We start from the raw sequence: 11,251 nt of genomic DNA, 5'->3' as shown, positions 1-11,251 counted from the left end.
TAACATTTTAATGAGAAACTTTCATTTGAAGTATGTATGTAAAGATATAAATTGAATTACATCTATCATAGGTATTTAAAAAAGCATAGTTAATATTCTACCTTATGACTTTGTAGATATTTTTAATGATATACTATCCTATTTGCTCCTTTATTTATCTGTCTTACCTTCCAAATAAGAACTCACCGTATTCCCAATTTACCTGATCAGATAGATCATTTGTAAACTGTTATTCTCTTCTCTATTACCTCTCAAAACTCTTACCCCAACAATTTACTCTTTACTTTCCAGGTTTATATAGTTACTCTGCATATATACTTATATATAACCTTAGGAATTACTGGCTTCTGATGAGAGGGAAGATGCAATATTGGTCTGGGTTAACTCACACAATATGTTTTCTAGTTATATTCATTTGCTTGCAAAGATTTCACTTTCCTATACAGCTTTCCTATACAGTTGTCTGTGAGTACCTGCCTTTGCATATGTCAGAATAACTCAGTTTTGTCACTCAATGTTTTTCTGGAAGTTTTCTTGTGAGAGGGAATGTGATATTTTGCTGAAAACAGACATTTGAGAGGGTATGTGAGAAAGAATAAAATTACAATCCCACAGACAGTGTCACATTGTGGGGTATTGGGATATACACACAGTCTGGTCTCCAGTCAGTCAAGCTGAGGTCTGATAATTCACTTACATGGCATGGTAGGTGTTCCCTCTTGTCTCCTGGACTCAAGGCTCCTGTAGAAGTTACCATTCCCACAGCCCCCACAGAAGTGTTGCTAGTAGTCACATAGACAATACCCTAAGCTTCTGACCTTCAGGCTAGACTCCTCCCAGTTACCTAGCAACAGTAAAGATAACAGCCCACCTAGTTCTCTTTCTCTGTCCTCTCCTCTTTCCTCATCCTCTCCTCTCACTCCCTCTTACTCTCTCTTTCTTACTCTAGCCTTTCTTCTTTCTCTCCTTTTCCCATTCTCTCCTCTTGGCCATGGCCAGTCTCTTTCTCTCTCTTTCCACCTTCTCTCCCTTCTCCCTGCCATTCTACAATAAAGCTCTAAAACCATAGAGTGTCTCTGTTCATCAAGGCCCCTGCACTTGGACTATGTATGGGATAGGCTTTCCTCTAACAAACTGTTTCTAATCTCCAGATGGAAGGCTTTCCTGTGCTCTAGTCAAGGCCCAGAGTAAGGACTCTGGACTGTGTGCAAACCTCTCTCCCTCTGTCCTCTCTCCCATTACTCCAGGGCCAAGGGTGTAGCCCCTGGGCCCCTGATATGGGGGGATGGGCTGTCCCTTGTCCACCCCTGGTTGAGTGCGGTCAGTGGAAATGCTCACCCCAGGGGCTGAGTGGAAAGCAGCATCTGTCTGCCTTCCCAAGTCTGCTTGACCAGAGCATAGGAAGAACTCTGGTCGGACATGGGCTATCTTCCCTCTCCCCCTCTTTCCCCTACACCCCATTTTAGTTCCCACACTGGTCTTCACTGGTCTTCCCTTCATAGAGAGAAATTCAGTAAAGAATTTCTTTTGGTATTTCAGCTGATTTTGGCCACCTCTTCTGACTCGTGCTGATTTGGTACACCCTTAGAGTTTCTGCTGGATCATGACTCTGCTACCAATTTGGGTTTGGTGTTTGCTACTCAGCAACTGGACTGCTGATATCCTGACAAGAGCATGTAAAATAACCCCAAGGTATTACTTTTAAACAGGTCTATGACCCCATTTTTCTATTAGCCTTTTTATTTCCATACCTCTGGTAGGTGGGCTAGAAAGGAGGTTGCAGTGTTCAAGAACTCTATGTAAATTAGGTTTTGAAAAATCCAAGCTTACAAATGTCCTGTACTGTTTTGTTTAGGTTTATTACTCTATATTTCACAGTCCCTAAAGTTACTGTGAATGGGAGTATGTCCATGATCTATTTCTCTCTATTTTTGTTGATGATGTATAGAAAAGTAAATTTGTACATTTTTATCCTGTATCCTGCCACATTGCTGAGTTTATTATTTCTGTATATTTTCTGTTCTGTTCTGTTTTGTTTTGTTTTGTTTTGTTTTGTTTTAATCTGTAATGTACAATACCATGTCACCTGAAAATAGGAATGATTTGCTTTCTTTTTTTTCTCTCTTTGTATCCCTTAACTATCTTCTCATGCGTTATTAGTCCAACTAGCATCTTGATCACAGTATTCTTATGAGTGGGTACAGTGGAAATCCCTGTCTCTTTCCTGACTTCAGTGATATTGCTTCAATCTTTCCTCCATTTGGGATAATGTATCCTATGGGTTTCACATATTCAATCTTTATTATGTTTGTGTTAGCTCTATTTAGGTGTACATACTTAAACATACTTTTGTATATTTATCATGAAGAGATAACGAATTTTCTCAAGAATTTTTTCTGCATTTGTTGAGATGATTATGTGATTTACTGTCATTGCTTTTAAAAGTCATTGTCTTTAAATGCAGTTATATAGTTTATTGTATTTATTATCTTGTGTCTGTTAAACCTTTCCTTCATTTGAGGGATAAAGCCTGCCTGGTCATTTTGCATAATCTTTTTTTTTTGGGGGGGGAGAGTTGATATTAAAGTGATGCTAGCTTTGAATCAAGAAAAGTCCTATCCTGTATAAGAATTTCTTTAATTGAATTCTTTAAAATTCTTTAAAAGAATTCTTCTCTAGTCAACCTCAGCTTATCTCAATTTGAGATGAAAATAATAGTCATTTTTGAAAAAAATCCCCCATTTAATTGTTAGAAGTAAACACATACATTTTACTGTTCCTTAACATGCACAGTGTACATATACTCTAATTCCCTTAACCTCTGAAAAATCTCCTTACCTAAATACCACACTAATATATAGTATACCTTTCTAAGTAATATTGAATACTTGTACTGGACAGATCTTAAAATAAACAAATGGTTTTTTATGTAATGAGGTATACATGTGGAAGTCACAACAAGATAAATAATTATTGAAAACTTGGTAACTTTACAAAGACAGATTGTTTAGAACAAAGCAAATGCCAACCAACAATATATAATCAATAGGATTAACCAACTATGAAACTAGTTCATCAAATGCAAACTGGTAACTTAAATTATTTACAAGGTCTCCAGTGTTTGAGAATCATCATGTCATGAAAACAGTGAATAAAATCAATACATATACACATTCTAGTGAAGTTATATGCTCTATTTGGAAAAAATCAATTGGCATAATGGCCAAGTATATTGTGGAAAAACAAACTTTTAAAACTGAAAAGTTTCAACCACTAAATTTATCAGCCTAAATCACAAATGCATTCAAGTGTAAAAAGCATATTATTCCTATTTTACCACATCATTCTGTAACCTCTTTTTGTGCAGTGAACATTACTTATGGTATTCAAGAGAATAGGTAGGGCCCCCTAAGCCTCTCCTGCTGTTTTGGGGGTCTGAGATGGAAATTGTGAGGGAGATGCTCAGTGTTGGAGGCCGAATCAGGACAGGGACTCCTCAGTAACCAGTGGCTTCTCTCTTGCTCTCAGTTTCCTTGCTGGGGTGGGTAGTACAGAGTTTCTTACTTCTTAGAGGTTACATAAGTCATGAGGTCCGCAACTCTGTTGCTGTAGCTGTAGTCATTGTCATACCAGAACATGAGCTTTACAAAGTTGTCATTGAGAGCAATTCTAGCACCAACATTAAAGCATGAGGAGTGGGAATTACTGCTGAAGTTGCAGGAGACAACCTGGTCCTCAGTGTAACCTAGGATACCCTTTAGTGGGCCCTCAAATGCCTGCTTCACCACCCTCTTGATGTCATCATACTTTACACGTTTCTCGAGGTGGTATGTTAGATCCATTAACAGATACATAGGGGGTAGGAACATGGAAGGCCATACCAGTGAGCTTCCGGTTTAGCTTTGGAATGACCTTTCTCACAGTTTTGACAGCACCAGTGCATGCAGGGATGATGTTCTGGGTAGCTACACCGGGTGGCAGTGATGGCATGGACTGTGGCCATGAGCCCTTCCACAATGCCAAAGTTGTCATGGATGACCTTGTCTAAGGGTCTTAAACAGTTGGTGGTACAGGATGCATTGCTGACAATCTTGAGTGAGTTGGCATATTTCTCATGGTTCACACCCATCACAAACATTGGGGCATCAGCATTAAGGGCAGAGATGATGACACTTTTGGCCTAACTGTTCAAGTGGGCCCCAGCCTTATCTTTGATTATGAAGATACCAGTAGACTACAGAAAATACTCAGCACCAGCATCACCCCATTTGATGTCAGCAGGATCTCTCTCCTGGAAGATGGTGATGGGCTTCCCATTAATGACAAGCTTCCCATTCTCAGCCTTGATTATACTGCTGTGCTTACCATGGGCAGATTCATACTGGAACATGTAGACCATGTAGTTGAGGTCAATAAAGGGGTCATTGATGGCAGCAATTTCCTCTTTGACAATTGCAGAGCAGAATGCAGCCCTGGTAACCAGACTCCCACTAAGGCCAAATCTATTCATACCAACCTTCACCATTGCATCTACAGGACAAGGTTGGCACTGCACAGGAAAATGCAGCTTTCTCTGAAACAGGGAGGAGCAGAGAGCCTTATTCTATAGCCTTGATAATTGCTAATAGGAGTAAAAAGTATGAGGAAGGAAATATAACCATGCCTTTTAAATATATCTTAAAGTCTAGCAACATGTGCTGTTCATATTTTCCAAAAGTATTAGTACTGTCATTCCAAACCAGTTTAACATATTACTGAATAATGATGACTACATAGATTTTCACTGAACATAAACATTCTTAGTAACAGAGATTATATATCATACTATCAAAAGCAAATCTTAGCTTAAGATATATTAAAATTAATTGTCATGTGGTTAATATCTGGAAAATATATATGAAACATATGCACACACAGATATATACACATATATATGTACTTTTACACACACACACACACATATATATATATATATATATATATATATATATATATGGAAAATTATTCTTCATTTATCATATTAAACAATAAAGGTTCTATTTTTAAGTTAAGATTTAAGGGTTTGAAGCTTGGTTGTGTTTAGTTTTTATTCCCAATTTTTTTTCAAAGCACAAATTGTTTTTAGAATGTTGATGATTTTAATAAAAAGCACCTATTTCTTTAAAAATAAAAAGCAAATAGATAATAAATTCTAAACTGTTTTTAAAAAAACTGAAATGAAAAGTTAAAAATTGCTAAATTGTCAAGAAAAGAAATTGTGTTATGTAATAAGCTTTAATTTGAAACTTTCAGAGAAAATTCAATTGGAGCATTTGTATGTTTTAATTGTCACTGAATACCATTTGAAACTGTCATTAAAGTTGATAATCTATGATTTAAAATAGTTGACATGAGTTACCTTCCAAATATTTTAAAGTTAACACTTAAAATATTTCTTTTACTTTCTACAACAATTATGTGTAATTTTTTTAAGTTCAAAGTTGCAAATTATATGGCTAGTATGAATATAATCTCTATTTTTATTTGTAGTCATTAACCATGATAGGTTCAATCACTGTAATCTTTCAGTTATACCTTCATAAAGATGTTTTTCTTTTTAAAATACTGAATACTGATAGTGTGAAATTAAATTAAAAACGCAAGCTACAGAATGTTAAATTATAAATAAATTTTACTTCAAATGAAAATTAACAGGTCCTCTTAACTTGCCATTCTTTTTTTTTCTATTAAAAATTAGTATTGCCTTTCCATTTACAGTGGCATCCAGATGTTTATTTTGTGCTCCAGACCCCCACACCCCACCCTACACACACCCAGCTTGACCTCCAGTAGTTGTGACACACCTGGGGTCACAGGGGAGGCTTCAACACTGGCCCAATACCTGACCTCACTGAGACAAACACAGATCCCAGAGGAAGCAAGAACTCATCCCTAGCTGGTAACATGTGCTGTTCCTTCCAGCTCACATCTTTGTCAGGGAGCAAATCCTGTCATACTGTGCCCTACCCCCCAATATCACACACATGCAGAAACAGATTGACTCCAAGGAGTTCTGACACAACCAGGCCAACCCGATCAGGCTTTCCAGACTCCTTCCCATATCCAGAGACAGAATGAGTTAAGAAGGTCCAGCATAACCATGTTCACAGGAGGGATGGTCTCCAGACAGAGATAGCAAAGCCAGTTAACACTAAAGATAACTAGAGGCAAAAATGATATGGTAAGGGACAAGTGCAAGAACATAAACAACAGAAGCCAAGGCTACTTGGCAACAGCAGATTCCAGTTCTAACACAGCAAGCACTGGATACCCCAAGATACCTGAAAAGCAAGATTCTGCTCTAAAATCCCATCTCATGAAGATGATAGAGAACTTTAATAAGAGTATAAATAGCTCCCTTAAGGAAATGCTGGAGAACATAGGTAAAAAGATAGAGGAAAATATAAAGAGGAAATACATAAATATTTTAAATAATTACAGGAAAAGACAATCAAACAGGAAAGGGAATTGGACAAAACCATTCAGGGTCTAAAACTGGAAATAGAAACAATAAAGCAATCAGGAGGAAACACAGCACTGGAGATGGAAAACCTAAGAAAGAGAGCAGGAGTCACAGATGAGACCATTATCAACACAAGAGAAAAATCTAAGGCATAGAAGATACCATAGAAGACATTGAGACAACAATCAAACAAATTACAAAAAGCAAAAATCTCCTAACTGAAAACATCCAAAATATCCAGACAAAATGAATAGAATAGACCTAAGGATAATAGGTATAGAAGAGAGCAAAGATGCCCCATTCAAAGAACTAGTAAATACCTTCAACAAAACTAGAGAAGAAAACTTCCCTAACCTAAAGAAATAGCAGTCCATAAATATTCAAGAAGCCTGGAGAACACCAAATAGATTGAACCAGAAAAGAAATTCCTCCTGTCACATAATAATCAAAACACCAAATGTACAAAACAATGAAAGGATATTAAAGGTGGTAAGGGAAAAAGGTCAAGTAACATATAAAGATAGACCTTTCAGAATTACACCAGACGTCTTAACAGAGACTCTTAAAGCCAGAAGATCTTCAGCAGACATCATAGATGTCATAAAATGACAAAACTTCCAGCAAAACTTTCAGTTATCATAGATAGAGAAACCAAGATATTCCATAACACAAACAAATTTCAATGATGTCTTTCTAACAATCCAGCCCTACAGAGGATAATGCAGGAAAACTCCAAGACAAAGAGAGGCTGTAAACCCAACAAAAAGCAAGAAATTAATCTTTTCACAAGTCCAAAAGAAGAGAACCATACAAATATAATTCTACCGCTAAGAAGAACAATAACAGGAAGCAACAATTATTTGTCCTTAATATCTCTCAACATCTATTGACTCAATTCCCCAATAAAAAGATATAGGTTAACAGACTAGATACACAAATAGGACCCAACACTTTGTTGCATACAGGAAACACACCTAAGTGACAGACACTACTACCTCAAAGTAAAATCCTGGAAAAAATTTCCAACCAAATGTTCTCAAGAAATAAGCTGAAGTAGCCATTCTAATATCTAACAAAATACACTTTCAACCAAAAGTTATCAAAAATGATGGGGAAGAAATCTTCAGATGAACTCTCAATTCTCAACATCTATTCCCTAAATACAAGAGCACCCACATTTGTAAAAAGTTACTAAAGCTCAAAATTACACATTGAACTTCACATAATAGAGGGATACATTATTCAACACCCAACTCTCACCAATGGATAGATCATAGAAATAGAAACTAAAAAGAGACACAGTGAAACTAACAGAAGATATGAACCAATTGGATTTAACAGATATCTAGAATTTTCACTCAAACAAACAAACAAACAAAAAGACAAATATATACCTTCTTCTCAGCACCTCATGATACCTTCTCCAAAACTGACCATATAATTGGACACAAAACAAGTCTCAATAGATTCAATAGTACATTGAATAATCACATGCATTTTATCATACCACCACTGATTAGGGCTGGTCTTCAATAACAATAAGAACAACAGAAAGTCTGACTACACTTGGAAGCTGTAGGACCATGAAAGGCAGATTGGTTCTTGATTGAGCACAGGGTGGAAGGCCCGGTGACCCTGCAGGAATCATAGGTGTTTTGTACCTTACTCCCAGACAGTAGGCTCCTGACATGGGGCTACAAACCTCTATAGATTTGTGGCCATCAGTCATGAACTGCAATGCATCAAGCTCTTCCACAGGTAGAGAACATGACCATAGGTCTCATAGCCTCAAGAGAGATCTCCCTTTTAATGAGGTACCTAAAGACCCAGAGGCTTAGGCAATAAGCCTTCCCAGACACTCCTCCCTTCAAAAGGTATTTAGCCTCAGACCTGCCTCTAAGAAGTGGGGTATGGTTTTTATTCATCTACTTTTTACCATGACAATAAATGTCTCAAAACCATGGACTGTCTCTTTATTAATATTATTATTATTATTATTAAAATTTACATTTCAAATTTTATACCCTTTCCTCACCCACCCCCAAAAATCCCTCTATCTCATCCCTCATTCCCCTACTCACTAACCCACCCACTCCCGCTTCCCTGTCCTGATATTCCCCAACACTGTGTCATTGAGCCTTTACCAAGAACAAAGGCCTTTCTTATTGATGTCCCACAAGGCCAGGATGGACTGCCTAATTTCATTGGGATCTGCCATGGGGAACAATAGAACATATCTTTGCCTAAAAAGCCAGTCATATAATCTCCCGCATAGGACCTCCAAAAGCTAAGGACTCTCTCCTCCACAAAGGACCCATCGGGAACTCTTCCCTCTTTTCCCCTTTGGTCCCAGGCTAGATCCAGGTCAAGGGTCCCCACTCCATTCTCAGCTCTTTCGCAATAGCGCCTATGTGCCTGTCTTAGTCAGGTTTTCTATTCCTGTACAACATCATGACCAAGAAGCAAGTTGGGGAGGAAAGGGTTTATTTGACTTACATTTCCAAACTGCTATTGATCACCAAAGGATGCAGGACTGGAACTCAAGCAGGTCAGAAAGCAGGAGCTGATGCAGAAGCAATGGAGGGATGTTCTTTACTGGCTTGCCCAGCTTGCTTTCTTATAGAATCCCAAACTACCAGCCCAGGGATGGTCCCACCCACAAGGGGCCTTTCCCCCTTGATCACTAAATGAGAAAATACCTTACAGCTGGATCTCATGTAGGCATTTCCTCAACTAAAGCTCCTGTTCTGTGATAACTCCAGCTGTGTCAAGTTGACACAAAATTAGCCAGTACAGTGCCCAAGAGCCTGAGAACCTGAGAGCCCAGCCTCCCTGAAGGTCCAGGTACCTTTGAACCAGCTTAGTTGGTTCCCTGGGACCTCACACTGTGCTTTACCACCCTGAGAGCAGTGTCCAGCAGCTTTCCATAGCCCAACACCTGCCTGACGCCAGTGTGGGTTAAGCACAGTCAAAGTTCTGTATCCCACCTCACCACATGGCCCTAACCTTGTGGCAGAGTGGATGCAGGACACCAATAACCCTACAGAAAGCTGAATAAACCTCTGTTCAATATAATTTTTTCAAGGAAGATATAAAGGACAAAATTATACACTTTTTATAATTTAATACATATAATATAAATTTTATAATTTAATGAAAATTAAGGCACACTATACACAATGAAGGCAATGATAAGAGGAAACCTCATAGCTCTGAGTGCTTCATAAAGAAATTGGAGAGATTCTACACTATTATCTTAGAGGCACATCTGAAATCTCTAGGACAAAAAGAAGCAAATACACCCAAGATCATTAGAAATCAGGAAATAATCATAGTCAGGGCTAAAATCCACCAGGTAGAAACAAAGAAAACTATATAAAGAATCAATAGAACTATGAGGTGGTTCTTTGAGAAAAAAACAAGCTAGATAAACCCTTAGTCAAACTAATTAGAGGTCACAGAGATAGTATGCAAAAGTAACAAAATCAAAAATGGAAAGGAGACATAACAACGGAAACTGAGGAAATTCAAATAATCATCAGATCCTACTATAAAAGCCGATACTTAATAAACTCGAAAATCTAGATTAAATAAATCATTTTCTAGACAGGTACCAGCAACCAAAGGGAAGTCAGTATTAAAAAAACAAAACATGAACATCTAAAGAGTCACATAAAACCTAATAAATAAGATTCAGTCACTAAAATCTCCCAACAAACCAGGTGATCCATCCCATAATCAGCCACCAAANGAAGACACTATTACATATGCCAGCAAGATTTTGCTGAAAGGACCCCTGATATAGCTGTCTCTTGTGAGGCTATGCCAGTGCCTGGAAAACACAGAAGTGGAATGCACACAGTCAGCTCTTGGATGGAACACAAAGCCCCCAATAGAGGAACTAGAAAAAATACCCAAGGAGCTGAAGTGGTCTGCAACCCTATGGGTGGAACAACAATATGAACTAAGCAGTATTCCCAGAGCTTGTGTCTGTGACTGCATGTGATGGCCTAGTCGGCCATCATTGGGAAGAGAGGACCCTTGGTCTTGCAAACTTTATATGCCCCAGTACAGGAGAACACCATGGTCAAGAAGTGGGAGTGAGTGGGTAGGGGAGCAGTGGTGGGGAGGATATAGGGGACTTTCGGGATAGCATTTGAAATGTAAATGAAGAAATTAGCAAATAAAAATTGGAAAAAATCCAATACAATACAGTACAGGACAGTAAAAACAAACAAACAAACAAACAAAGCAAAACACCAGGTTCAGAGGGTTTTCCTGAAGAATTCTATCAGACATTCAAAGACGACTTAATACCAGTACTTCTCAAACTATTCCTCAAAATAGATATAGAAGGGATGCTATCTAATTCTATCTATGAAGACACAGTTACACTGATGATAAGTCACAAAAACAACCAAAAAAGCAAGAGAACTTCAAACCAATTTTGCTTATCAATATTGATGAAACATATTCAAAAAAATCTTGCAAATGCAATCTAAGAACACTTAAAAAATCATGCATCATAACCAGGTAGGCTTTATCCCAGGGATTCAATACATGGAAATCCATGAATATAATGCACTAGATAAGCAAGGAAAAAGCCACATAATCATCTCTTTATATGCTGAAAAAGCCTTTGGCAAAATACAACACACTTAATATTAAGAACTTTGGAAAGGTCAGGAATTGAAGGTACAAACCTAAATATAACAAAAGCAATATAGAACAAACTAATAGCCAACATCA

The 11,251-nt window shown here is 37.7% G+C and overlaps 1 pseudogene; it reads right to left on the bottom strand.

The window, feature by feature from the left end:
* Positions 1 to 3,560: 3,560 nt before the first annotated feature.
* LOC110329273 lies at positions 3,561 to 4,525 on the bottom strand (annotated as a pseudogene).
* Between the last annotated feature and the right edge of the window lie 6,726 nt (positions 4,526 to 11,251).

Source organism: Mus pahari, chromosome 11, assembly GCF_900095145.1.
Source record: "Mus pahari chromosome 11, PAHARI_EIJ_v1.1, whole genome shotgun sequence".
NCBI classification, from domain to species: Eukaryota; Metazoa; Chordata; class Mammalia; order Rodentia; family Muridae; genus Mus; species Mus pahari.
The sequence above is the reverse complement of the archived record's forward strand: the minus strand, read 5'-3'. Positions and strand labels throughout refer to the sequence as shown.